Below are 27808 nucleotides of genomic sequence, written 5' to 3' on the forward strand. Positions count from 1 at the left end.
TTGGATTACTGTGATATTGAATGGTTTGTCTTGGAAATGAACAGAGATCATTCTGTCATTTTTCAGATGCATCCAAGTACTGCATTTTGGACTCTTTTGTTGACTATGATGGCAAGTCCATTTCTTCTAAGGGATTCGTGCCCACAGTAGTAGATATAATGGTCATCTGAGTTAAATTCACCCATTCCAGTCCATTTTAGTTCACTGATTCCTAGAATGCCAATGTTCGCTCTTGTCATCTCCTGTTTGACTACTTCAAATTTGGCTTGATTCATGGACCTAACATTCCAGGTTCCTATGCAATACTGCTCTTTACAGCTTTGGACCTTGCTTCTACCACCAGTCCCATCCAACACTGGGTGTTGTTTTTGCTTTGGCTCAATCCCTTCATTCTTTGTGGACATGGAAAAACAGACTGGTTCCAAATAGGAAAAGGAGTACATCAAGGTTGTATATTGTCACTCTGCTTATTAAACTTATATGCAGACTACAACATGAGAGACGCTGGGCTGGAAGAAGCACAAGCTGGAATCAAGATTGCCGGCAAAAATATCAATAACCTCAGATATGCAGATGACACCACCCTTACGGCAGAAAGTGAAGAAGAACTAAAGAGCCTCTAGATGAAAGTGAAAGAGGAGGGTAGAAAAGTTGGCTTAAAGCTCAACATTCAGAAAACTAAGATCATGGCATCTGGTCCCATCACTTCATGGCAAATAGATGGGAAAACTGTGGAAACAGTGGCTGACTAATTTTTGGGGCTCCAAAATCACTGCAGATCGTGACAGGAGCCATGAAATTAAAAGATACTTGCTCCCTGGAAGAAAAATTATGACGAATCTAGACAGCATATTGAAAAGCAGAGACATTACTTTGTCAACAAAGGTCCATCTAGTCAAGGCTATGGTTTTTCCAGTGGTCATGTATGGATGTGAGAGTTGGACTATAAAGAAAGCTGAGAGCAGAAGAACTGATGCTTTTGAACTATGGTGTTGGAGAAGACTCTTGAGAGTCCCTTGGACTGCAAGGAGATCCAACCAGTCCATTCTAAAGGAGATCAGTCCTGGGTGTTCATTGGAAGGACTGATTTTGAAGATGAAACTCCAATACTTTGGCCACCTGATGCGAAGAGCTGACTCATTCGAAAAGACCTTGATGCTGGGAAAGATTGAGGGCAGGAGGAGAAGGGGATGACAGAGGATAAGATGGTTGGATGACATCACCAACTCAATGGACACGAGTTTGGGTGGACTCTGGGAGTCGGTGATGGACAGAGTGACCTGGCATGCTGTGGTTCATGGGGTTGCTGAGTCGGACACGGCTGAGCGACTGAACTCAACTTAACTATGGAAAACAGTATGCTGGTTCCTCAAAAATAAATCTAAAAATATAATTTTCAAATGATCCAGCAACTTCATTTCTAGGTATTCATTCATAGTAAATGAAAACACTAAGTCAAAAACATTTGTATACCCCCATCATATTCACTTCAGCATTTTTATAATAGTTAAGATATGGAAACAACCTGAGTGTCCATCAAAAGATGAAGGGTTATAAAATATTAATTACATATAAAATGAAATATTATTCAGCCATAAAAGAAGGAAATCTTGCTTTTGCAAGAAAAGGATGGACCTGCAGAATATTATGCTAAGTGAAACGTCAGACAGAAAAATAAAGTCTTGCTCACAGATATATGCTCACAGAGAACATATTGATGGTTGCTAAATGCAGATGGTTTCCAGAGGAGGGGGTGGGTTGGTGAGGAGGTAATATGAGTAAAGAGTGTCAAAAAGTACAAACTGACAGTTATAAAATAAATAACAGGGTTATAGCATACAGCATGTTGCCAGTAGTTAATAATAATGCGCTGCATATTTGAAAGCTTTTAGGAGAGTAAATCTTAAAAGCGTGGATCACAACCAAAAATATTTCTGTATATACAAACTACATATGATGATGAACGGTAAATGTACTTACTATAGTGATCATTTCATAATGTTTACAAATAACAAATTATTATGCTGTACACTTGCAACTAATATAATGTTACATGCCAGTTATACCTCATTACAAAAATTCAAATTAGGCAAATTTATAGAGACAGAAAATAGGTAAGTGGTTGCCTAGGGGTGAGACAGTTTATTGTGACTTATGGGTATTGCTTATAGTGCCAGCAATTCATGAAGCACTAGGAAAATTTTTACTGCAGTTTATATTCAATATCTCTGAAATGCTATGTTCTCTTAATATCAAATGTTCATCTTTTTTCCTTCAAACCAAATAGGTCTTATCACTGTGATTTTTTAAAATTTTTCTCCTCCCTGCTAAAACCACAATGAAAACAGAAAATTTATCTTTCCTGTTCATTGGTTCATCATCAGTTACAAGAACATAACATGAGAGGCGCTCAACAAATATATGTAGAATGAATCAACATTCATTAGTTTCCCAATTTCATCATCTGTTTGAACTAAGAAATTCTGAACATATCTTGAATCTACAAACATTTATAAATATTTCCAATGACTAAAGAGCAATTGGTGAGGAGGGAGGGGCTAGAGAAGGGTCAAGAAACTGTTGTTTTTCTCAAATCTTAGCTTTTTGAAAGATAGATATAATTTTTCTTGAGAAAGCTAAAAACATACACTAATTGTCTCTTTGGTTTAAAGAGTTCCATTAGTGTACTGGCCTCTGGAACACGTCAGACATAAGGAATTTTCCCAGGTAAGCAAAAATTCAAAGCTTCACCTAGATTTTCTATTTTATTTTATAATATTTAGTTTTGAGAAAACTGAGTTACATGGTTGCCATAGAAATGAGCACAATGGTGAATCATGAAGCTTTTAGAAGGGCACTGCATACATGTAAGAAAGGGTTATTTTTATTAACTTTTTAAAATTGATAAATCTTAGAGAGGTACTACAAAAAGAGAAATGTTGATTATTATACCTCTCACCCAGGTTATGTTTTGTAAGTGCTGTGAAAAAAATACATTGTTACAATGTTCACAGCAAATACAAGAACTTCTATATACTGATTTATTATTTTATAAATGAGTATATCATAAATCATAAGCCCTTTGAACCAATATAACAGCAATTCATTAACACATGTATATGGGTTCTCTTGTACAATCTCAGCCTTGTAAGGCATGTTCCCTTTATTTTCTACTATAGCACTCAGCTCTTTCTTTAAAACCCAAGAAGCAATAAAAAAAGACAAATTAATTAAACTGTGAACTATGAAAATGAACTCATTTTATTTTTTAAAGCAAGTACAGATCTGTGAACTCAACAAAGCAACTGTAGCGGGAGACAAGGTATCAAACACTTTTAAGAGTACTGCATGAGATATTTATTGACCAGAATTTGCAGAATGATAAAAGGCTCCAGGCTATCATCAGATTTCCCACATGGAAAATGAACACCAAGCAACAGCGATCAGTTCAGTTCAGTTACTCAGTCGTATCTGACTCTTTGCCACCCCATGGACTGCAGCACATCAGCTTCCCTGTCCATCACCAACTCCTGGAGTTTACTCAAACTCATGTCCATTGAGTCAGTGGTGCCAGCCAACCATCTCATCCTCTGTCATCCCCTTCTTCTCCCACTTTCAATCTTTCCCAGCATCAGAGTCTTTTCAAATGAGTCAGTTCTTCGCATCAGGTAGCCAAAGTATTGGAGTTTCAGCTTCAGCATCAGTCCTTCCAATGAATATTCAGGACTGATTTCCTTTAGGATGGACTGGTTGGATCTCCTTGCAGTCCAAGGGACTCTCAAGAGTCTTCTCCAACACCACAGTTCAAAAGCATCAATTTATTGTAACTCAGCTTTCTTTAAGTCTATCACACCCACAAATGACTATTGGAAAAACCATAGCCTTGACTAGCTGGACCTTTGTTCGCAAAGTAACGTCTCTGCTTTTTAATATGCTGTCTAGGTTGGTCATAGCTTGTCTTTCAAGGAGTAAGCGTCTTTTAACTTCATGGCTGCAATCACCATCTGTGGTGATTTTGGAGCCCAAAAAAATAAAGTCTGACACTGTTTCCACTGTTTCCCCTTCTATTTGCCATGAAGTGATGGGAACAGATGCCAAGATCTTTGTTTTCTGAATGAATGAAACAGCAATACCCTCATCTTTTTGTAATGTATTTTTAATTATGTGTTCATTATTTTGGGCTTATATAGAAATTTTCCATATCAAATTAAATAATTTTAAATTTATCTCACTCAGTGTATATATAATAGCTACAGTCAGTCAGTCTGTGGAATGATTTCCCACCAGGATGAGAAAGATAGTAGATTGTGCTTTTGCTATTGCTTCTAATTTCAAACTAACCATTTTATTTATTGCCTTTATGGCTACTGCCTTTTCTGAAGATGATTATTATATCTATAGAGTATTTACAGAGCACGTGTGCTTTCCTTTTCTGTTTCAAAGCTAATTTTTAGAATTCTTTTGTGATTTAGGAAATGGATGTAACCATGAGGACTGGTAAAATATGGTGAAATATAGCTACCCTTTACTAGTTACCCAGATATCAAGGTATATTTGCCAAAAGGCACACTTACCCTTATGATGTTAAACAGTATAAAATAAAACCTCATTTTCAATTTAAACTTTAAGTTCTGATACGGTTCTAAAAGTCTCTTCTTTGAGAAGTGTTTTTTTTTTTTTTCTGCATGAAATATAGGAAGATTATAGAGTTATCTTTAAGTTTCCTATAGTTATAACTCATTTGAACCTAAGGACTCTCATTTACCCTCCCTAAAATATTATAAGATCAATAAATAATACAAAATATATTTGCCTGGTATGGAAGGTCAAGAAAAGTAATTTTCTTCTAGTGATACAGAGAGCTGTTAGGAGATGAATGTAATGTTCAAAAGATTGTGCATGGTTTTGAAGTTACCTGCCATGATAGAATAATCAATAGCTAACTAGGAAGACCTTCATTTGATCATTCATGCCTCATCACTCATGAACATTATTAAATATTCTCTTGGTTTCTCAGCAGGTTGTCTTTGAAGTTGCCACATGGAATATTTTCCTGCATGGAGAATTATAAGTCACAAAAATGTGTTGCTGATGTGTAGCTACAAGATAAAAAGAGATCTAAACTTGCATATAGCTCATCAATTGCTCACTGACCTTGGATCAAAAGATTATTTTATTAAATATCATGTTTCCTGCTGAGAAGTCAGTTTTGCCAAATGGTCAACCATTCCTGTGGATCAGGTGATCATGTTGGACACAGGAAAACGTTTAAACTACAGTTATTACAGTATATGTATCAGAATTTCATAGAGAAGCAAGTCATCTTTCTCATCCACATACTTTTTGTCAAAAGTCATTAAAATCACTTTCCTCAGGTATATGATATTTGCCAACAAAAATTTTAATAAAACCATTTGATGAGTCAAAATTAAAATTTAGAAACCCTGTGCCACTTGTGCTTTTTTTCGAAATTCAAAATAAGTAGCAAACATGAAGCAAAACACAAGTATTGGTTCACGAAGAGGAACTTGATGCAGAAACACAAAGGACATGTGGTCTAAAGCTTTCAAATTTTTTATGTATATAAAATTCCCAGACACTACAGAAAATTCTGTCATTTCTGAAGGAGAATAAACCCTTAGGAGTCAATTTTGACTAGTTTCATGCTCCTGTATAGGAAACACACATTCATTCATTTGAAAATATCTTAATGACCCATTCTAAGAGTAAGAGTGAGATGAAGTATACACTGAGAAGTTATTCCACAGTCCCTCAATAATAGCAAATCTTTCACTCTAAGACAGTGTTTCATAGTCCTAGTCAAAAGGCATTTATTAGAATTTATGGGCTAAAACATGCAAAGGTAGCTGAGAATACAAGGATAAATAAGCCACATTCCTTAATCTCACACAGTGGGGAAGCCAGGCACATATACAAATCGAACAGTCCTGTAGCACAACCATGCTCAGAGGAAGATGCCTGATCTACCTGGGAATGCCAAGAGAATGTTTACAGAAAAATTTATATTTCGACCTGTCTTGAGGAATAAGCTTTCAATACTGAGAAAATATAAGAAGACAATCTATGGAAAGAGCACAGACTGGAAAAAGGACTGGAGTTCTAAAACTCAGAGAACTGTGAAAAGTTCAGTGTTACAGGAGCATAGAATACAAAACATGAGGCAGTGAATAGAGCTAAAGGTGAATTTGTTAGAAAATTTTGAATTTTTTTTAATCAATAACACAAGAGATAGCAGTTCAAACAGTTACGATAAAGAAAACTTTAAGGGAACTAATCAATGAACTTTAGAATTGATTACATTGGGAAATGAGAGAAAGACAGAAGTTAAGAATGACACTAGTCTTTCCTGCAAAGATTTAAAGTCAATAGTAATGTCATTAACCAAGACAGGAAATAAAAGTAAGGACCTAATATTAAGAAAGTGAATTCTATTTTGGACATTTCAAGTTTGAATTTCCTAAGAAGCACTTTTTGGAAATGCAAAGATTCTGTTACAGATACAGAAGAGGATCTCAGGAGAAAGATCAGGTCCAGAAGACATGAAGTTGGAAGTAAACTGCTCTAGATGGTACATGAAATCTTGAGAACAAATGTTAGCACCCCGGGAGAAGAGAAAGAAAAGGCAGAAAATCGAGGATAAACTCTCAGAGAATGTAAAAGTCTAATAAATGAAGGAAAGTGAGAGAGGGTCAAATTTTAGAGGAAATATAAGGGTACAGAAGTGGGAAAGTGGCTAATGGAGAGGTAGAACAATTTTCCGGAAGCCAAGACAAGATTATATCAAGGAAGAAAGGAAGAAGGAAATGGTCAAGAAAAACTGAAGAAAGGTCTAAGGACAAACTAAAATAGGTCATAGGTTTAGCAATTAGAAAAGCCCCTGGACTCTGCAAGAAGACTTTCTGAGTAGAAATACAAGCCATAGTATAAGAAATACAAGTAGAAATACAAGCCAGGTGTCACCTGGCTAAAGAGTAGGAATGGGGTGATGATTTGGGAAGAATTATATGTTGTTTGACCTAGAAATTCCAGAGGGATGGAAGAGAGTGACAATGTAGAGGCAGCTAGAAGCAATGATAAGCATAAGGGCAGGTTTTTTTGTCAATGCTTCATTTTATTTTTGTTCAGAGATGGAGGAACAAATAGTGTGCTTTTAACACAAGGGCTCTTAAATAAAGTGGATGCACAGAGAGGCAAAAACTAATGCACAAAATCCTAAATAATTTTGCACTAGATAAGAGGCCTAATTTTAATGTAAAAGGTAAAATGCACTGCTTACTCTCAGATAAGACTGCTATACTGATACATGGACATTTTTAGCTATATTAAGAAACTGAATGAAGAAAGTGATAAATCTTGAAAGTAAATAGATTTTCTTTCTTTGGACTGCAGGCTTCCCATCTTCTGAAAGGTGTACATCAAAAGGGGAAGATTCTACAAATTACATTATAGTAATAATAGTCTTGTTAGCCCAGTAATTAGAAACATGGAAATAAAGTGGTTGTGAAATCTATCACATTGAAAAATACACAAAGTGACATAAGCTGAGGATCAATATCAATAAAACATGGGTCATTTTCTACACCAGATGAGTGTTACCTCCCCACCACACATACACACACATGCATTTAACTCATTTCTTAGCAATTGCTCAGCAAAACCAATGTGTCTGGGTTAAGAATTCAGAACACAGCCTCTCAAACCAGAAATACGATTTGGTCGATCAAGACCATCAAGAATCTTGATGCATTTTTATCGTATCACATGATTCTTAAAATAATGGACATATTTAACTAAGAATTCCTTGCTATTGGCCAGAGATTTGAATATGGATTTAATGGTCTTTTAAAAAATATTGTTCCCTCATCCATTTTTATTGTTCTACCTTAAGAAGCAAATCTAGAAATCAAGGTCATTCAGACTTTGTTCCTTCAAAATACAGTTAAATAACAAATATCAGGAAAAGCTGCCCAAAACTTGGAAGTTGGTGAGAGATTACTGGGTCTCTTTAAGGAATATGCTCCATATTTTCCAGTATGCCCTCTGGGAATTATTTGATTCTATTAGCTGAATAGGGAGAAAGCAATGGCACCCCACTCCAGTACTCTTGCCTGGAAAATCCCATGGATGGAGGAGCCTGGTAGGCTGCAGTCCATGGGGTCGCTAAGAGTCGGACACGACTGAGCGACTTCACTTTCACTTTTCACTTTCATGCACTGGAGAAGGAAATGGCAACCCACTGCAGTGTTCTTGCCTGGAGAATCCCAGGGATAGGGAAGCCTGGTGGGCTGCCATCTCTGGGGTTGCACAGAGTCGAACATGACTGAAGCGACTTAGCAGCAGCAGCAGCATTAGCTGAATGACTGCCTGACTTTTCATTGAGTGGGTTATTTTATAATAATCTTTCTCTAGTGGCAGAAGATAACTTGAAGAATTCTGACAGCAGTGCAAATTATCCATTAAAATCCAAATGAATATCATTAAGTAGAGAATTAATTGTTTATGCCTTGTAAAATAGATCTACATAATGCTGTTTTATTGTCCTATATGATGTCATCCAGTTTTACATGGCTTAGCATTTTTCCATTCATTTTTACATTCCTGCATGTGCATGAACACACAGACAGAATCACACACAAATCAGTTCTTCAATTTGTTTTCCTAACTGGTTTTAATATCTTATTCGCTCCCTCACTAATTACAGAATCAAATAAAAATTTTAATGTGTCCACTTTATATTTTTAAGAGAACCATGGGTTTACCGTTTTTTTAAACTGAGCTTTAGCACAGAAAAATTAAGTGAACTAGATAATTACATTTAAGAAATATCTGTCTAGAAGCTTGTCCTCCAGATCTTAATAGCCCTTATTGTATCAACTTCACAGCATTAATAATTTTAAAATCACAGTCTCCCATTTACACCACTTAAATACATTCATTTTTGTCAACCACAAATAAAGTAAAATACTTCTAATAAAATAAGAACTGTACATATTTGCATAGTAAAAGAACATCTACTTTATTGAGAAAGAAATGCTTCATATTATAAGTACTATTAGCCAGAATGTTGAAGAGCATATCCTTACACACTGTGGAGCTATTTTTGCAACAAACAACAAACTTGAATTTTGTCTAACAAGTTCCCTTGGGAATTAAGAGAAAAATATGTTCAAATGGAGAAAAAAATGCAAATGGAAAATTTCACTCTGACAATGATTGGTCTAACTTGATACTTCAGGGTAAACACTCACAAGATATTATTAAAGCCTTAAGTTTTCATGTAATGAAACAGAATTAATTACTCAACATTTTAATTATATTTGTAAAATAAAATTTTCATTAAAATGTGCTATATGAAAACATAGGTATAAATTAACAAAATGAGAACCATGGTCCTTTTAAGAAAATAAGTATGGATTTGCTGATCTTAATACACTGATGCCATGGAAATTACTTCTCTTATTAATTCCATTTACCTGAAAAATAAGCCTTTGCATGACTCAGGGAATTCATTATTTTAACTACCTATAAGTGTTCCTTATCTAGTTAGTGATTCATATAGACAGACTTACCTCCAAAACAAAGAAAAAGCCATTTGTATAGTGACCACATCAAAAGAAGCAAATATACCAAGTCACACTATTATATTACTCATAAAATACATGACAGTGGAATTTTCTAATTCAATCTTGTGAGAGAAAATTCTAAGATCTACGTGCTCCATATTTTCTAACCCTTCAGATTTGGCCTCCAAATATATTTTAATATTTTACTATAGGTTAAATATTTGTAGTTATGAAAAAGGAATCAGAATACAACTGGAAATGATGCATAGCATCACATCACCCATAAAATCTACAATAGGAAAAGGTTAGTTTTCATTCCAATTCCAAAGAAGGGCAATGGCAATGAATGTTCAACCTATGGTATAATTATGCTCATTTCATATGCTAGCCAGGTTATGCTCAAAATCCTTCACGCTAGGCTTCAGTATTATGTGAACTAATGTGCAAGCTGGGTTTAGAAAAGGCAGAGATCAAATTGACAACATTTGTGGGATCATAGAAAAACCAAGGGAATTCCAGAAAAACACCTACTTGGCTTCATCGACCATGCTAACGCCTTTGACTATGTGGATCACAACAAACTGGAAAATTCTTAAAGAGATAGGAATACCAGACAACCTTACCTGAGTCTTAATAAATCTGTATGTGCCTCAAGAAGAAACAGTTAGAACCTTACATGGAACAACTGATTTGTTCAAAATGAGAAAGGATTACAACAAGGCTGTACATTGTCATGCTGCTTATTTAACTTCTATGCAGAGTACATCATGGGAAATGTTGAGCTGGATAAATCACAAGTTGGAATAAAGGTTGCCAGAAGAGATATCAACAACCTCAGATATGTACATGATATCACTTTAATGGCAGAAAGTGAAGAGGAATCAAAGAGCCTTTTAATGAGGATGAAATGGGGAGTGAAAAAGTTGGCTTGAAAGTCAACATTCAAAAAACTAAGATCATGGGATCTGGTCCCATCACTTCATGCACATAGAAGGGGAAAAAGTGGAAGCAATAATATTTATTTTCTTGGACTCCAATATCACTATGGACAGTGACTGCAACCATGAAATTAAAAGACAATTACTTGGAAGGAAAATTATGACAAACTTAGATGGCATATTAGAAAGCAGAGACATCACTTTGCTGACAAAGGTCCATATAATCAAAGCCGAGGTGTTTCCAATAGTCATGTACAGATGCGAGAGTTAGAGAAGGCTGAGTGGCAAAGAATTGATAGTTTTGATTTGTGGTGCTGGAGAAGACTCTTAAGAGTCCCGTGGACTGCAAGAAGATATAGCCAGTCAATCCTAAAGGAAATAAACCCTGAATATTCATTGGAAGGACTGACGCTGAAGTTGAAGCTCTAATACTTTGGCTTCCTGATGTGAAGAGGTGATTCACTGGAGAAGACTCTAATGCTGAGAAAGATTGAAGGCAAAAGGAGAAACAGGCAGCAGAGGATGAGATTATTAGATAGCATCACCAACTCAATGGACAAGAGTTTGAGCAAACTCTGGGAGATAGTGAACCACAGGAGAACCGGGCATGTTGTAGTCCTTGGGGTTGTAAAGAGTCAGACACTATTAAGTGACTGACCAACAACAAACACACAAATATATTGTCAGTTATAATCCTTCCCTTACACTTTGTACTCATTTTATTTCTTTTTTATTTTTTGTTTGTTTGTTTGTTTGTTTGCTTTTTTATTTATTTATTTTATTTTATTTTTTTTAATTTTAAAATCTTTAATTCTTACATGCATTCCCAAACATGAACCCCCCTCCCACCTCCCTCCCCATAACATCTCTCTGGGTCATCCCCATGCACCAGCCCCAAGCATGCTGTATAATCTGATTGCTATGGATGGGACTTACAATACTATGTTAAAGAGAAGTAGTGAGAGTTGGCATCCTTGTATTTTTCCTGATTTTAGTTTTCCACTCTTGAGTAAGATGTTAGCTATATGTTTGGCATAAAAGGCCATTTTGATGTTGAGACATGTTCCTTGCATACCAACTTTGATGAGTTTTTTTTTTAATCATGAATAGATGCTGAATTCTGTCCAATGCTTTTTCTATGTCCTTTGAAATGATCATGTGATTTTTATCCTTCCTTTTGTTAGTGTTGTGTATCACACTGATTGATTTGCAAATACTGAACCATCCTCGCATTCCTGGAATAAATCCCACTTGGTCACAGTATATGATTCTTTTTATATATTGTTGAGTTTGGTTTGATAAATATTTGGTGAGGATTTTTTCCTCTATACTCTCAGAGATACTGGCATGTAATTTTCTCCTTTTTTTTTAGTATCTTTGCCTGGTTTTGGTATCAAGGTAATGGTAGTCACAAAGAATCAAATCAGGATGTTGCATCCTCTATAATTTTGGAAAAAGTGTGAGAAGGATAGACGTCAGCTCTCCCTTTGATGTTTGGTAGAATCCCTTTGTGAATTCATCTGGTCCTATACTTTTGTTTGCTATCAGTGTCCTCACTTTTTAAAATCTCTTAAAAAGTAACAAAAAATATTTGTGGAAATAAATTCCTATGTTATTGTGAAGGTGTACAAGTGCTGAAATAGTGACACGAAATAAAGCAAAAAGCAGAGGCTACTAGAAAAATGTTTACTACCTTGGTGAATTATATTAAATAATAAACAAATTAAATTGTTCACAATTTTTTTTTTCTTTCTGCACCCCTCCCACACTTCCCCATAGGCAAATTATAGCTACCTGCCCCATCAATCTCAGGTTTGCTTATGTGACTTGCTTTAGTCAAAGAAATGTGAATCAATGGATGTGACTACTGCTGCAACTGGGCAAAAGCCTAAAACTACTAAGGTAGTTATGTGATCTTGTGTTGAATTTCTTGTTGAGATAGTCAGTAGTTGCTATTACCATGGGTTCTAGTGTAGCCAGAACCAATATATGAAGCTCAAAAAATATAAACAGAATCAAATATAAATAGAATCATGCAGCTAATGACATAAATAAGAAATAGATACATATTGGTATACGAAACTACGGCATTGAGGTTGCTGTTGGTGCATCAAAAGATGAACAATAGTACTAAGTGTTTCAAAGTTTAGTATCTTTGGTAAAAGTAAAAGTAGTGGGTATATGTTTTATTTACTTGCCACTGTCTCCCAGTGACTAGAGCAATGCCTCGCATATAGTAGGTACCAATGTGGCACTAGTGGTAAAAAGAACCTGCCTGCCAATGCAAGAGGCGTAGGAGATGAGGGTTAGATCCTTAGGGTTGGGAAGATTCCCTGGAGAAAGGCAGGGCAACCCACTCCAGTATTCCTGCCTGAAGAATGCCATGGATGGAGGAGCCTGGTGGGCTACAGTGCATAGCATGCATAAATGAAGCAACAAAGTACGCACACAATGAATAGTTGTTGAATACAAGGGACAACCTGTATATGCATTAAAATCACTCATGTATGAGCAAGATGAATCTGTAAACCATTTGTAAATACGTCACTGACAGTTTTACATTATGAGATAAAACAATGATGAATTCTTAGTGTGTAAAATCTGTGTTTTCTAAGCTGAAGATCTTCCCTTTAATACCTCAGATTGAATTTGGCCACCCATACTTAAGTGATAACACCTGATCAAGCTGACAGCTTAATATGCATCTGAATGAGAATCTAAAGTTTCTTAGTATCACTGTATTCTTAAAGTGGTATTCAAAGTCAGTTTAATTTGAAGAAATTCTCCCTCCCAGATTTCAGGATGGGGGTCTCTTCAACACAAGAACCAAATAATTGTTTGTCTATTTTAAATCACTCTCTAAGCTTTCAGAATCACACAATTCTTTTAGATAGGTCTTCCTTAATAAATGCAACAAGAATAAGAGAAGTGACTACCTTTAATGCTGTATTTACACAACTGTGATTTAATAGATTCAGAAAAATTAAATAATAAAAGTAAGTATGCATGTGTGAAAAATGAGACTGTTCATGGCATATTCTTGAACCACAGAAGTAAATGAAGGAAAGTGGTCATCACTAGAACTGTTCAAATATTTCTTAATTTCCATCTTTTAGACTCAGTATGATTTCAGTTCCTGGCCTTTCACAGTTAAGTGGAAACAGATGACTAGTTCTAGACAATGAGTTGTAAGTAGAAGTGACTTGGGTCACTTCTTGGCAGGAGAATTTAATTGCTGGCTTGAGACATTAAGAGTTCTATCTTTCTGTTACTGTGACTAGCAGGGTCCCACATGGTACTGTCTCTACGAGTTTGGGTTTCTGTGGCTACAAAGAGGAGACCTCTCCCAGCCCATCTTGGACATGTCATCTGAATAAGAAAACCAAACCACTGTTTTAAGACTGTGAATTTCTGGAGTGCTTACTGAAATCTAATTTAATAAAACAGAATACACACATACAATTGGATGCATAGCTTTAGTATATATGTATATACACAACATAATTGGTCTAGAAGAAAAAAACAGAACTAATTAGTGGTTATAATTATAAACAATTGTAACTAATTGATTAAAATAGATATATGATTAACTGAAATAAAATTATATAGTTAATATAATAAATGGAGATTTTAACATTTATATTCTTGAATGGCTTTTCTCTGCACTGTGTATGTAGTAATGTTATAAATTTTCAAAATAATCTATAACAGTATATACAACCTCCTCACTCCTGATAACAAAATATCTTTTAGTAGAAAAGTATAGGAGAAGCCTTCTCAGGTTGCGCTAGTGGTAAAGAACCCGCCTGCCAATGCAGGTAGATGTAAGAAACACAGTTTCAATCCCTGGGTTGGGAAGATCCCCTAAAGCAAGGAATGGTAAGAATATTGGAGTAGGTTACCTGAAGAATTCCATGGATAGACGAGCTTGGCAGGCTACAGTCCATAGGGTCGCACACGGGCAGACACGACTGAAGCAACTTAGCATGCACAGGACAAGTCACAGGAGCTCTGTTTGGAATAAAGAGCCTCAGAAAGGTAAAATATCAGCTTTGTGCCTACAATTTCACTTTTGTGTGATATCCAGCAGTAAACAGATAGCAAGATTCATGTTCCATCAGCACATACCTCATATAAGCTGTTGAAACCTGTGGTGTTTAGATGGAAATAATTTACAGTAGTAGAAACTTGGGTCCCTAATTCTGCTAGCTTTACACCAGATGTTAGTAATGTAAAGCAGAGGAACCCAGAAACTAATTTGAATCAATTCAGGGTGTCAGAGGTAAAGTTTAATGACCTCATGTTAAAAAGATACAGCACAGCCTAAAGCACTGTGCTTTTCTGCCTTTACTCATACTCTTTTCTTTCTCTTTGCATTAAATTTGATCCTCCAAAGCAGATTTTTAAATGTATTTTTCTAAGTTACTGCCCTTCTCCATTTTTCTCTCTGATACACACTGGACTGTTACCATCATTTTTGTATTTCTTTAGAGGAAAACAACAGAATGGGAAAGACTAGAGATCTCTTCAAGAAAATTAGAGATACCAAGGGGACATTTCATGCAAAGATGGGCTTGATCAAGGACAGAAATGGTGGACCAAACAGAAGCAGAAGATATTAAGAAGAGGTGGCAAGAATACATGGAAGAACTGTACAAAAAAGATCTTCACAACCCAGATAATCATGATGATGTGATCAGTAATCTAGAGCCAGACATCTTGGAATGTGAAGTCAAGTGGGCCTTAGAAAGCATCACTACGAACAAAACTAGTGGAGGTGATAGAATTCCAGTTGAGCTGTTTCGAATCCTGAAAGATGATGCTATGAAAGTGCTGCACTCAATATGCCAGCAAATTTGGAAAACTCAGCAGAGGCCACAGGACTGGAAAAGGTCAATTTTCATTCCAATCCCAAAGAAAGGCAATGCCAAAGAATGCTCAAACTACCGCACAATTGCACTCATCTCACATGCTAGTAAAGTAATGCTCAAAATTCTCCAAGCCAGGCTTCAGCAATACGTGAACCATGAACTTCCTGATATTCAAGCTGGTTTTAGAAAAGGCAGAGGAACCAGAGATCAAATTGCCAACATCTGCTGGATCATCGAAAAAGCAAGAGAGTTCCAGGAAAACATCTATTTCTGCTTTATTGACTATGCCAAAGCCTTTGACTGTGTGGATCACAATAAACTGTGGAAAATTCTGAAAGAGATGGGAATATCAGACCACCTAACCTGCCTCTTGAAAAATCTGTATGCAGGTCAGGAAGCAACACTTAGAACTGGACATGGAACAACAGACTGGTTCCAAACAGGAAAAGGAGTACGTCAAGGCTGTATATTGTCACCCTGCTTATTTAACTTCTATGCAGAGTGTCATGAGAAACGCTGGACTGGAAGAAACACAAGCTGGAATCAAGATTGCCGGGAGAAATATCAATAACCTCAGATATGCAGATAACATCACCCTTATGGCAGAGAGTGAAGAGGAGCTAAAAAGCCTCTTGATGAAAGTGAAAGAGGAGAGTGAAAAAGTTGGCTTAAAGCTCAACATTCAGAAAATGAAGATCATGGCATCTGGTCCCATCACTTCATGGGAAATAGATGGGGAAACAGTGGAAACAGTGTCAGACTTTGTTTTTCTGGGCTCCAAAATCACTGCAGATGGTGACCGCAGTCATGAAATTAAAAGACGCTTACTCCTTGGAAGAAAAGTTATGACCAACCTAGATAGTACATTCAAAAGCAGAGACATTACTTTGCCAACTAAGGTCCGTCTAGTCAAGGCTATGGTTTCTCCTGTGGTCATGTATGGATGTGAGAGTTGGACTCTGAAGAAGGCTGAGCACCAAAGAATTGATGCTTTTGAACTGTGGTGTTGGAGAAGACTCTTGAGAGTCCCTTGGACTGCAAGGAGATCCAACCAGTCCATTCTGAAGGAGATCAGCCCTGGGATTTTTTTGGAAGGAATGATGCTAAAGCTGAAACTCCAGTATTTTGGCCACCTCATGCGAAGAGTTGACTCATCAGAAAAGACTCTGATGCTGGCAGGGATTAGGGGCAGGAGGAGAAGGGGACAACTGAGGATGAGATGGCTGGATGGCATCACTGACTCAATGGACATGAGTCTGAGTGAACTCCGGGAGATGGTGATGGGCAGGGAGGCCTGGCATGCTGCGATTCATGCGGTCGCAGTCGGGTACGACAGAGCCACTGAACTGAACTGAACTAATTGACTGAATTTTCCCCTATGATATGCGTTTTATGAGGGCAGAGGCCATGTATATCTCTTAAATTTTATTCCCAGATTTAGGCATGATGGACAATCAATAAATATTTTTTCACAAACAAATAAGTCATTAAATAAGTTGTCATTCCATCAATTAAATTGATACTTTAACAAACAGGGATAAAACAAGAAAATACTGATAGTCTTAGTTATATTTCCCATTGCAACAGCTGTCTTATACAAAATTGAATTCAGTTTTAATGAAAACCATATTTCATTAGACTCTACACATGGACATCACTAGATAGTCGATACCAGAATCAGATTGCTTATATTCTTTGCAGCCGAAGATGGAGAAGCTCTATACAGCCAGCAAAAACAAGACCAAGAGGTGACTGTGGCTCAGATCAAGAACTCCTTATTGCCAAATTCATACTTAAATTGAAGAAAGTGGGGAAAACTAGTAGGCCATTCAGTATGACCTAAATCAAGTCCCTTAAAATTATACAGTGGACGTGACAAATAGATTCAAGGGATTACATTTGGCAGACAGAGTGCCTGAAGAATTATGGACAGAGGTTTGTAACACTGTACAGGAGTCAGTGATCAGAACCATCCCCAAGAAAAAGAAATGCAAAAAGGCAAAATGATTGTCTGAAGAGGCCTTACAAATAGCTGAGAAAAGAAGACAAGCAAAAGACAAAGGAGAAAAGGAAAAATATACCCATTTGAATGCAGAGTTCCAAAGAATAGAAATAAGAGAGAAGAAAGCCTTCCTCAGTGATCAATGCAAAGAAATCAAGGAAAACAACAGAATGGGAAAGACTAGAGATCTCTTTAAGAAAATTAGAGATACCAAGGGAAAATTACTTACAAAGATAGGCACAATAAAGGACAGAAATGGTATGGACCTAACAATAGCAGAACCCACTCCAGTGTTCTTGCCTGGAGAATCCCAGGGATGGCGGAGCCTGGTAGGCTGCCATCTATGGGGTCGCACAGAGTCAGACATGACTGAAGCGACTTAGCAGCAACAGAAGCAGAAGATATTAAGAAGAGATGGCAAGAATACACAGAAGAACTGTACAAAAAAGATCTCATTGACCCAGAAAACCACGATGGTGTGATCACTCACCTAGAGCCAGACATCTTGGAGTGCAAAGTTAAGTGGGCCTTAGGAAGCATCACTACAAACAAAGCTAGTGAAGGTGATGGAATTCCAGCCGAGTTTTTTCAAATCCTACAAGCTTGTTCTGCACTCAATATGCCAGCAAATTTGGAAAACTCAGCAGTGGCCACAGGACTGGAAAAGGTCAGTTTTCATTCTAATCCCAAAGAAAGGCAATACCAAAGAATGTTCAAACTACCACACAATTGCAATCATTTCACATGCTAGCAAAGCGATGCTCAAAATTCTCCAAGCTAGGCTTCAATAGTACATGAATCAAGAACTTCCAGATGTTTAAGCTGGATTTAGAAAAGGCAGAGGAACCAGAAATCAAATTGCCAACAGTCATCAGAAAATAAACTCTGCCACTGTTTCCACATTTTCCCTATCTATTTGCCATGAAGTCATAGGACCAGATGCCATGATCTTAGTTTTTTGAGTTGAGTTTTAAGCCAGCTTTTTCACTCTCCTCTTTCACCTTCCTCAAGAGGCTCTTTAGTTTCTCTTCACTTTCTGCCTTTAAAGTAGTATCCTCTGCATATCTGAGGTGTTGATATTTCTCCCGGAAATTGATTTCAGCTTGTGATTCATCTAGCTCAGCATTTCGTATGATGTACTTTGCATATAATTTAAATAAGCAGAGTGACAATAAATAACCTTGACATATTCCTTTCCTGATTTTGAACCAGCCTGTTGCTCCATGTCTGGTTCTAACTGTCACTATTACTTGTTTTGTATACAAGTTTCTCAGGAGTCACGTAAGGTGGTCTGGTATTCCCACCTCTTTAAGAATATTACAAAGTTTGTTGTGATCTACATAGTCAAAGGCTTTAGCACAGTCAATGAAGCCGAAGTAGATGATTTTAACATTAGTGCTAAATAAACTTAACTCAGTCACCTTATTTATTTAGGGCTTCATCACTACCATATTAAATGCAGATCAAGAGATCAGGCCCTGTTTTGATAAACAAACAAACAAAAAAACAGTAAACTGGGCAATCAATATTGCAATTATTGCTGCTTCTTTAAGTGCGTTCACTGATTCACTGTAATAATGAATTCAATGACAAGTTGGTTGATCTTCAAAAGTTTCTGAGGCATATCTATATTCATGAGCAAAAATTAGAAGAATCTGCTACTTATATTCCTAAAAGCTATCATTGCTGTCATTATTTAGTCACTAAGTCATATCCAATCCTTTGCAAACCCATGGACTGTAGCCCGCCAGGCTCCTCTGTCCATGAGATTTCCCAGGCAAGAATACTGCAGTGGGTCACCATTTCTTTCTCCAAAAAACTATCATAGCCAACAGCATTTCTAAATCCTGCTCATCAAACTATTCGACTCTGCTTGTATAGGAAGAGAAGTGGGTTTTGGCCTGAGTTACCCAGATAAGTGATTAATTCTGGTAAGACCAATTTGAATCTAATGTCTTTTCCCATAGTGTACACATTACTTTTTATGGTTTATTCCTAGATAGCTTCTGGTAGGCTATCCTCAGGTGTTGGATTTGATGACAAGTGAGGAAGAAAAGTGAAAATCGGTCAATCATGAACCATGGTTTTTAGTGTATAGTTTCTACACCAGTAATATGAGTACTACCTGAGAACTTGATAGAAATGCTATTCTCAGGCTTGCCTCAGATATATTAAACCAAAAATTTTAGTTTATGGTCCCAGTAATCCACGCTTAAAACTATACTTAAAATCTATGTTCCAGTTGATTCTGATGTGAAGTTTGAGAGCAACTGCTTTAGCATATTCTTCTACAGTAGTCCAGTGGACTCGGAGAAGGCGATGGCACCCCACTCCAGTACTCTTGCCTGGAAAATCCCATGGATGGAGAAGCCTGGTGGGCTGCAGTCCATGGGGTCACAAGGAGTCAGACACGACTGAGCAACTTCACTTTCACTTTTCACTTTCATGCACTGGAGAAGGACATGGCAACCCACTCCAGTGTTCTTGCCTGGAGAATCCCAGGGACGGGGGAGCCTGGTGGGCTGCCGTCTATGGGGTCGCACAGAGTCGGACACGACTGAAGTGACTTAGCAGTCAATGGACTTGCATGCTGGCATCTCTCCTTGCAATGAAACAGGCTCAGAGCTCCTCTGCCCTGGAAAGTTTCTACTCCACATGGGCTTACTGACCTCTGAATTTAGGCTCCCCTCCCCTAGGTATGAGGAGGGTGTTGGCTACTTGCACAGCTCCCTATGTTTATATCCTTAACTACTGCATGCATATCTGTGGCTATGTTCAGATCCTGATTAAAAGTAAATTAAATGAAAGCCAGCAAGATCCTAATCAGGGTTAGCATCACCACCAGTCTTCAAACCTAGGCCAAGACTTTATGTCCAAGCCCAGCTCAGTGACAGCTGGAAAAAGACAAATGGAAAACAAATCTACTGTTAAATTGTCCTTCCTATATGAGTAATGGTCTAGGATACTCTTAATATCTCGATTTCTGAATAATGAGATTTACACTTTGTATCCTGATTTCAATAACTTGCTTTCAGTATTTAACAAAAATTTGTTAGCTGCCCATTGATGTTTCCCAAAAAGAGCATTGTTTTCAGTATTTATTTTGAAACTTTCTAGGGTGTTGCTTTTATTTTGATCAGTACATACAGATAGTTAAGTTTATGGTTCACAGTATCCTTTGCCCTTCTGAACGAGCCATTCAATAAAGTGAGAATTGCTACTTAAAATCATCATGTATTCTAAACAATATTGCCTACACATGTCTAAATTCAATATCTGTGTCACCTTCTAAAATAGCTACCTCCCTCAAATCATTATTAACCTTATATAAAGGTTAATGTTCCAGAGAGTAAAAGGGTCATCCTGGGAAAATATCAGTGGTATTTAAAACTCTGAAAATATGTGAATAAATCCAAAATAAGGGACATTCAATATTGCCTCTAAGGGTCAAATTTAATTGTGAACCAAAAATGTAGCTGAAAGGAGAAATGACAATTTCCATGAACCAGGATCAAAAAGAGAAAACAAAGTATTTTCCCCAAATTGTCCTCTCTCTCCATGTAGAAATATAAACTCCTGATAATCAGTCCGTGTGATTATAATTCCCACGTGGCAGGCTTCCATGCCTCAGCGATAGGCTAACATATGGGTTTTAGGAGTGACTGCATTTTGACTATCAGTTGCTCTTTGACTATTTAAGTAGACTGTGACCCATTCTACATCTGGCAGAGTCTGAAAGGTCAGTTTAAATTTCAAAAACCTAAGGAAATTATCTAAGAAATTAAAAAATCGGAAGTTATTTTTTGCTGCTTCATTTGTCCCTAATAACCATTACCATTCATCTTTCACATCTTTTTCACTGAAAAATATTATAGTCTAAGCTTCAAAATTCATATAAGAAGTGAAACCAGTTTATCCTAATTTTTGACACAATTTATTTAATTTGTGTGGTCTTAGGCAATGCTTCTCAAATATTTCATGGCAAACTTTAAAAATGGTAATTTTATGTAGCACATGAGTCAAGTGACTGAGAGTATTTCCAGCTATCCTAGCCTCTCCCACTACTGACTGCCTCTGAGTCACGCAAGCACATTTGCGACCCATTCACTGAATACTAAAGTGCTTATACACTTCAGTTGTTAGACTCTGTCTTCAGTTTTCGACACTCTGTAATTCCTAGAATGAATTAGAGAAGAAGAAAAATGGAAGAAGGAAGGAAGGAGGGAAAGAAAGAAAGATGGATTAGGGAGGGGGAGAGGAAGGGAAAAGGGTGAAAATAAACTTTAAAAAGAAAAGAAAAAAAGATGGGAGAAGAAAAAATAATGGTATGAAAAGAGAAACAATTAGAGAACAAAATTACTGGTCAAACTTGAAAGGTGAAAACTTAAAAAACAAAGAACAAAGATACAAGCCAAGCGACAGAAGACAAAGTACAGATTAACAAAACAACTATTAATATACGTAGAAAAACAGAAAAAAGTTTTAAGGAGTGTGACAGATAATTATGAGTAGTACAGAGACACAGGTATTAATAAATAAATATGAGTATTATGCTCGCTTTCTCGTTCTTATTTTCTGTCTTTTTCATCATAGGTAACTGGAATGCAAAAGTAGGAAGTCAAAAGATAACTGTGATAACAGGCAATTTGGCCTTGGAGTACAAAAGGAAGCAGGGCAAGGCTAACAGCTTTGCCAAGAGAACACACTGTTCATAGCAAAACACCCTCTTTCAACAACACAAGAGAAGACTCTACGTATGAACATCAACAGGTGGTCAATACCAAAATCAGACTAATTACATTCTTTGCAGCCAAAGACAGAGGAGCTCTATACAGTTAAAAAAACAAGACTTGGAGCTGACTGTGGCTCAGGTCATGAACTCCTTATTGCCAAATTCAGACTTAAATTGAAGAAAGTAGGGAAAACCACTAGACCATTCAGGTATGACCTAAACCAAATCCCTTATGATTATACAGTGGGACTAACAAATAAATTCAAGGGATTGTATCTGACATACAGAGTGCCTGAAAAACTATGAACGGAGGTACATAACATTGTACAGGAGGCAGGGATCAGAACCATCCCTGAGAAAAAGAAATGCAAAAAGGCAAAATGGTTGTCTGAGGAGGCCTTAAAATAGCTGTGAAATGAAGAGAAGCGAAAGGCAAAGGAGGAAAGGAAAGATATACCCATTTGAATGCAGAGTTCCAAAGAATAGAAAAAGAGAGATAAGAAAGCCTTCCTCAGTGATTAATGCAAAGAAATGGAGGAAAACAACAGAATGGGAAAGACAAGAGATCTTTTCAAGAAAATTAGAGATACCAAGGGCATATTTCATGCAAAAATGGGCACAATAAAGGACAGAAATGGTATGGACCTAACAGAAGCAGAAGATATTAAGAAGAGATGGCAAGAATATACAGAAGAACTATACAAAAACATCTTCATGATCCATATAACCACAATGGTGTGATCACTTACCTAGAGCCAGACAACCTAAACAGTGAAGTCAGGTGGGCCTTAGAAAGCATCACTATGAACAAAGCTAGTGGAGGTGATGGAATTTCAGTTGAGCTATTTCAAATCCTAAATGATGATGCTGTGAAAGTGCTGCACTCAATATGACAGTGAATTTGGAAAACTCAGCAGAGGCCACAGGACTGGAAAAGGACAGTTTTCATTCCAACCCCAAAGAAAGGCAATGCCAAAGAATGATCAAACTACCACACAATTGCACTCATCTCACACGCTAGTAAAGTAACGCTCAAAATTCTCCAAGCCAGGCTTCAACAATAGGTGAACTGTGAACCTCCAGATGTTCAAGCTGGATTTAGAAAAGGCAGAGAAACCAGAGATCAAATTGCCAAGATCTGTTGAATCATCGAAAAAGCAGGAGAGTTCCAGAAAAACATCTATTTCTGCTTTATTGACTATGCCAAAGCCTTTGACTGTGTGGAAAACAACAAACTGTGGACAATTCTGAAAGAGATGAGAATACCAGACCACCTGACCTGCCTCCTGGGAAACCTGCATGCAGGGCAAGAAGCAAGAGCTAGAACAGGACAAGGATCAACAGACTGGATCAAAACTGGGAAAGAAGTACATGAATCTATATTGTCATCCTGTTTATTTAACTTATTTGCAGAGTACATCATGGAAAATGTACTGGATGATGGCTGGATGAAGCACAAACTGGAATCAAGATAGTTGGGAGAAATATCAATAACCTCAGATATGTAGATGACACGACCCTTATGGCAGAAAGTGAAGAAGCACTAAAAAGCCTCTTGATGAAAGTGAAAGAGAAGGGTGAAAAAGCTGACTTAAAGCTCAACATTAAAATGAAGATCATGGCATCCAGTCCCATCACTTCATGGCAAATAGATGGGGAAACAATGAAAACAGTGAGAGCCTTTATTTTGGGGGGCTCCAAAATCACTGCATATGGTGACTGCAAGCCATGACACTTGCTCCTTGGGGAAAAAAAAAAAAACTATGATAAACCTAAACAGCATATTAAAAAGCAGAGATATTACTTTGCCAACAAAGGTCCATCTACTCAAAGCTATGGTTTTTCTGTAGTCATGTATGGATGTGAGAGTTTGACCAAAAGGAATACTGAGCACTGAAGAATTGATGCTTTAGAACTGCAGTGTTGAAGAAGACACTTGAGAGTCCCTTGGACTGCAAGGAGATCAAACCAGTCATTCCCAAAGGAAATCAACCCTGAATATTCAGTGGAAGGACTGATGCTGAAACTGAAACTCCAATAATTTGGCCACCTGATGTGAAGAATTGACTCATTAGAAAAGACTCTGATACTGGGAATGATTGAAGTCAGGAGGAGAAGGGGACGACAGAGGATGAGATGGTTGGATGGCATCACTGACTCAACGGACATGAGTTTGAACAAAGTCCGGGAGGTGGTGATGGACAGGGAGGCCTGGCGTGCTGCAGTCTATGGAGCTGCAAAATTTCGGACACGACTGAGTGACTGAACAACATCAACAATTCTAGAAATTCTCATGAATGAATTCAGCAAAATAAAGCCATTAATGACTTTATGGAGGATTTCCCTGGTGGCATGATGGATAATAATCCACCTGCCAGTGCAGGGGACATGGGTTAGATCTTTGGTCCTGGAAGATCCCACATGACATGGATAACTAAGCCCATGTACCACAACCACTGAGGCTGTGCTGTAGAGCCCGTATGCCTCCACTCCTGAAGCCCGCATACCTAGAGCATATGCTCTACAACAAGAGAACCACATCAATGAGAACCACATCAATGTGAAGCCTGTGCACCTCAAGCAGAAAATAGCCTGCTGGCCACAACTAGAGAAAGCCTGTGTGTAGGAATGAAGACACAGCACAGCCAAAAACAAATGATTGTTTTTTTTAATTTTTAAAAATAAAATTTTTGTGTGGAAATCATAATTTTTGTAAACTTTTTTCACCATTCTTTCCCTAATCGTGTCTATTCTAGTTTTCTGCTTCATCTTGAAGTATCTTTTATACAAATTTTTTTAGAAAACAGTTCATTTCAGGGTTTTGAAATATTTAATAGATATAACTGATGTATACATCCTCATAAATTTCTGTTTTCTCTGGATTGCTAGTTACATTTCTAATGTTTAATTGTGTGTATCTGGAATGTACCCTTTATTTGGAATTAATGTATTATTTTTATCATTTTTTGTTTTTTACTATGAGTTTCTCCTTTTAGATTTACTAACATCTTCTGATTATTTTACTGTTTTATTAATTTCTAAAATCCTATTATTTAATAATAAGCAGCATTAAGAAATACATCCACCTGATTACAACTTTCATGGCATGACATATAATTCTTATGTTAGTGATTTCTTTGTCATTGTTTAATAAATGGTAAACAATTTGAGCTTGATTTTATCTTATTTTGAGGCTTTAGATTTTTTCTAATTTCAAATGTCAGTTCTTCCTATTTAAACATTCACATCTAGAATATGAAGATGGTATTGATACTGGTAAATGTAAACTGTATGGCTTCTACAAAATTTACTAAACTTAGTTTAGTATCCTAGAATATAAATAGTGTTAGGGCTCAGGGAAGGCCACCCAAAATATGCCTCAATAGCATATTATTTTAAATTAAAGTAACTTAAAAAAACAGCTGTTAGAGGGACACTTTGAGACTCCTCTTCATTTCCCTGAAAGCAGGAAATAAATTTCCAGCATGAAAGGTACATTTTCTGTAATAAGAGGGAGGAAGATGTCTTTACCACCAGAAACAGGGAATTCAGGGCTAAGAAGCCTATATAAATCAACTTTGTTAATTCTTCACTAACTTACTACTGAAGCCCAAATTTGGCTTAACTTCTTTACTAATTAAGCACCCAAATTTATATTCTTTGGCCTGCCAACTTCTCTCAAATTTATTGTATCTTTGTCTACAAAGTATAGAAGACTCCTCTTTTGGCCACTTCTTAGGTCCCATTTGCCGACTAAGGTCCATCTAGTCAAGGCTATGGTTTTTCCTGTGGTCATGTATGGATGTGAGAGTTGGACTGTGAAGAAAGCTGAGCACCAAAGAATTGATACTTTTGAACTGTGGTATTGGAGAAGACTCTTGAGAGTCCCTTGGACTGCAAGGAGATCCAACCAGTCCATTCTCAAGGAGATCAGCCCTGGGATTTCTTTGGAAGGACTGATGCTAAAGCTGAAACTCCAGGACTTTGGCAACCTCATGCGAAGAGTTGACTCATTGGAAAAGACTCTGATGCTGGGAGGGATTGGGGGCAGCAGGAGAAGGGGACGACAGAGGATGAGATGGCTGGATGGCATCACTGAATCCATGGATGTGAATCTGAGTGAACTCCGTGAGTTGGTGATGGACAGGGAGGCCTGGTGTGCTGCAATTCATGGGGTCGCAAATAGTCGGACACGACTGAGCAACTGAACTGAACTGAACTGAACTAGGTCCCATTTCTATAAGACCTCTGTTAGCATGAATTACATTTGCTTCTGTTCTTCTTTTCATCAGTCCTGTGTCATTGTTATCATTAGTCCAGCCTTAAGAACCCAAGTGTAATGAATAAACACTGAAGGAAAAGGAGAAGAGTGCGGCAGAGGATGAGATGTATAGATAGCATCATCAACTCAATGGACATGAACTTGAACAAACTCTGGGAGATAGTGGAGGACATGGAAGCCTGGCATGCTGCACTCCATGTGAACACAGAGAGTCAGATGGGACATAGCGACTGAAAAACAACAAAAAGAACTCAAGACGGGTAGAGAGGAAAATTTCCTCCTTTCCAACAACAGTCAACATTTATTTTTAAATTTCTATATTCTCTGTAACACTAAAGTTTCATATTTAAATACTACATATAACCTAATAATTTCACATTTCAAGTTCTCTAAATCCTTGCATTTAGTTTCATTCTTTGCCAAAAGCATGAGAGAGCATTTATCCTCATATTACAAAAGATTTGGACTTCCCAGGTGGCACTAGTAATAAAGAACACGCCTGTCAGTGCATAAGACATAAGAGATGTGGGTTCGATCACTGGGTTGGGACAATCTCCTGGAGGAGGGCGTGGCAACCCACTACAGTTTTCTTGCCTGGAGAATCCCATGGACAGGGGAGCCTGGTGGGCTACTGTCCATAGTGTTGCAAGGAGCTGGACAAGACTTAAGTGGCTTAGCATGCATACATGTACCAATGGTTTTCCCAATCCCACAGAAAGGATAATCTTTATCCCATGTTGAGTAATTGAGTATGTTATACCAATTGTTACACCAATTCTGCTGGTAGCTATCTTGTAACCTAGAGGGAAGACAGCTTGAGAGAAGGCTAATACACAAAGTAGTCAATAAGAAGAAAAATGAAAAAGAACTGGATACTTTATTCATATTTCCTAAATTTTTATATAATATCTTTTCCTGTTCTAGGATTCCATTCCATATACCATATGAGATTTGGTCTTCATCCCTATTAGTCTCCTCTTGGCTAAGATATTTCTTATCTTTTAATGACCTTGAGAGTTTTCAATAGTACTGATCAGGTAGTTTGTAGAATGTTCCTCAACTGGGATTTGTCTGTTACATTTCTTTTGATTGGACTAGAGTAATGGAATTTAGAGAAAAGGTTACAGAATTAAAGTGCCATTTTCATCATGTAACATTAAGAGTAGATGGCTTTTACTCAAACTAAAAATCTTTGACTTTTAATAATACATATATATACATATATATATACATATTCTGAATTTTTATGGTTACCTTTATGTTCTCAAAAATACATATCTCTACACATTTTTATTTAAAAATATTGTTGCTGCTGCTGCTAAGTCACTTCAGTCATGTCCGACTCCGTGCGACCCCATTAGACAGCAGCCCACCAGGCTCCCTCGTTCCTGGGATTCTC

The sequence above is a fragment of the Ovis canadensis genome, chromosome 5, assembly GCF_042477335.2.
Source record: "Ovis canadensis isolate MfBH-ARS-UI-01 breed Bighorn chromosome 5, ARS-UI_OviCan_v2, whole genome shotgun sequence".
In the NCBI taxonomy this organism is placed as follows: domain Eukaryota; kingdom Metazoa; phylum Chordata; class Mammalia; order Artiodactyla; family Bovidae; genus Ovis; species Ovis canadensis.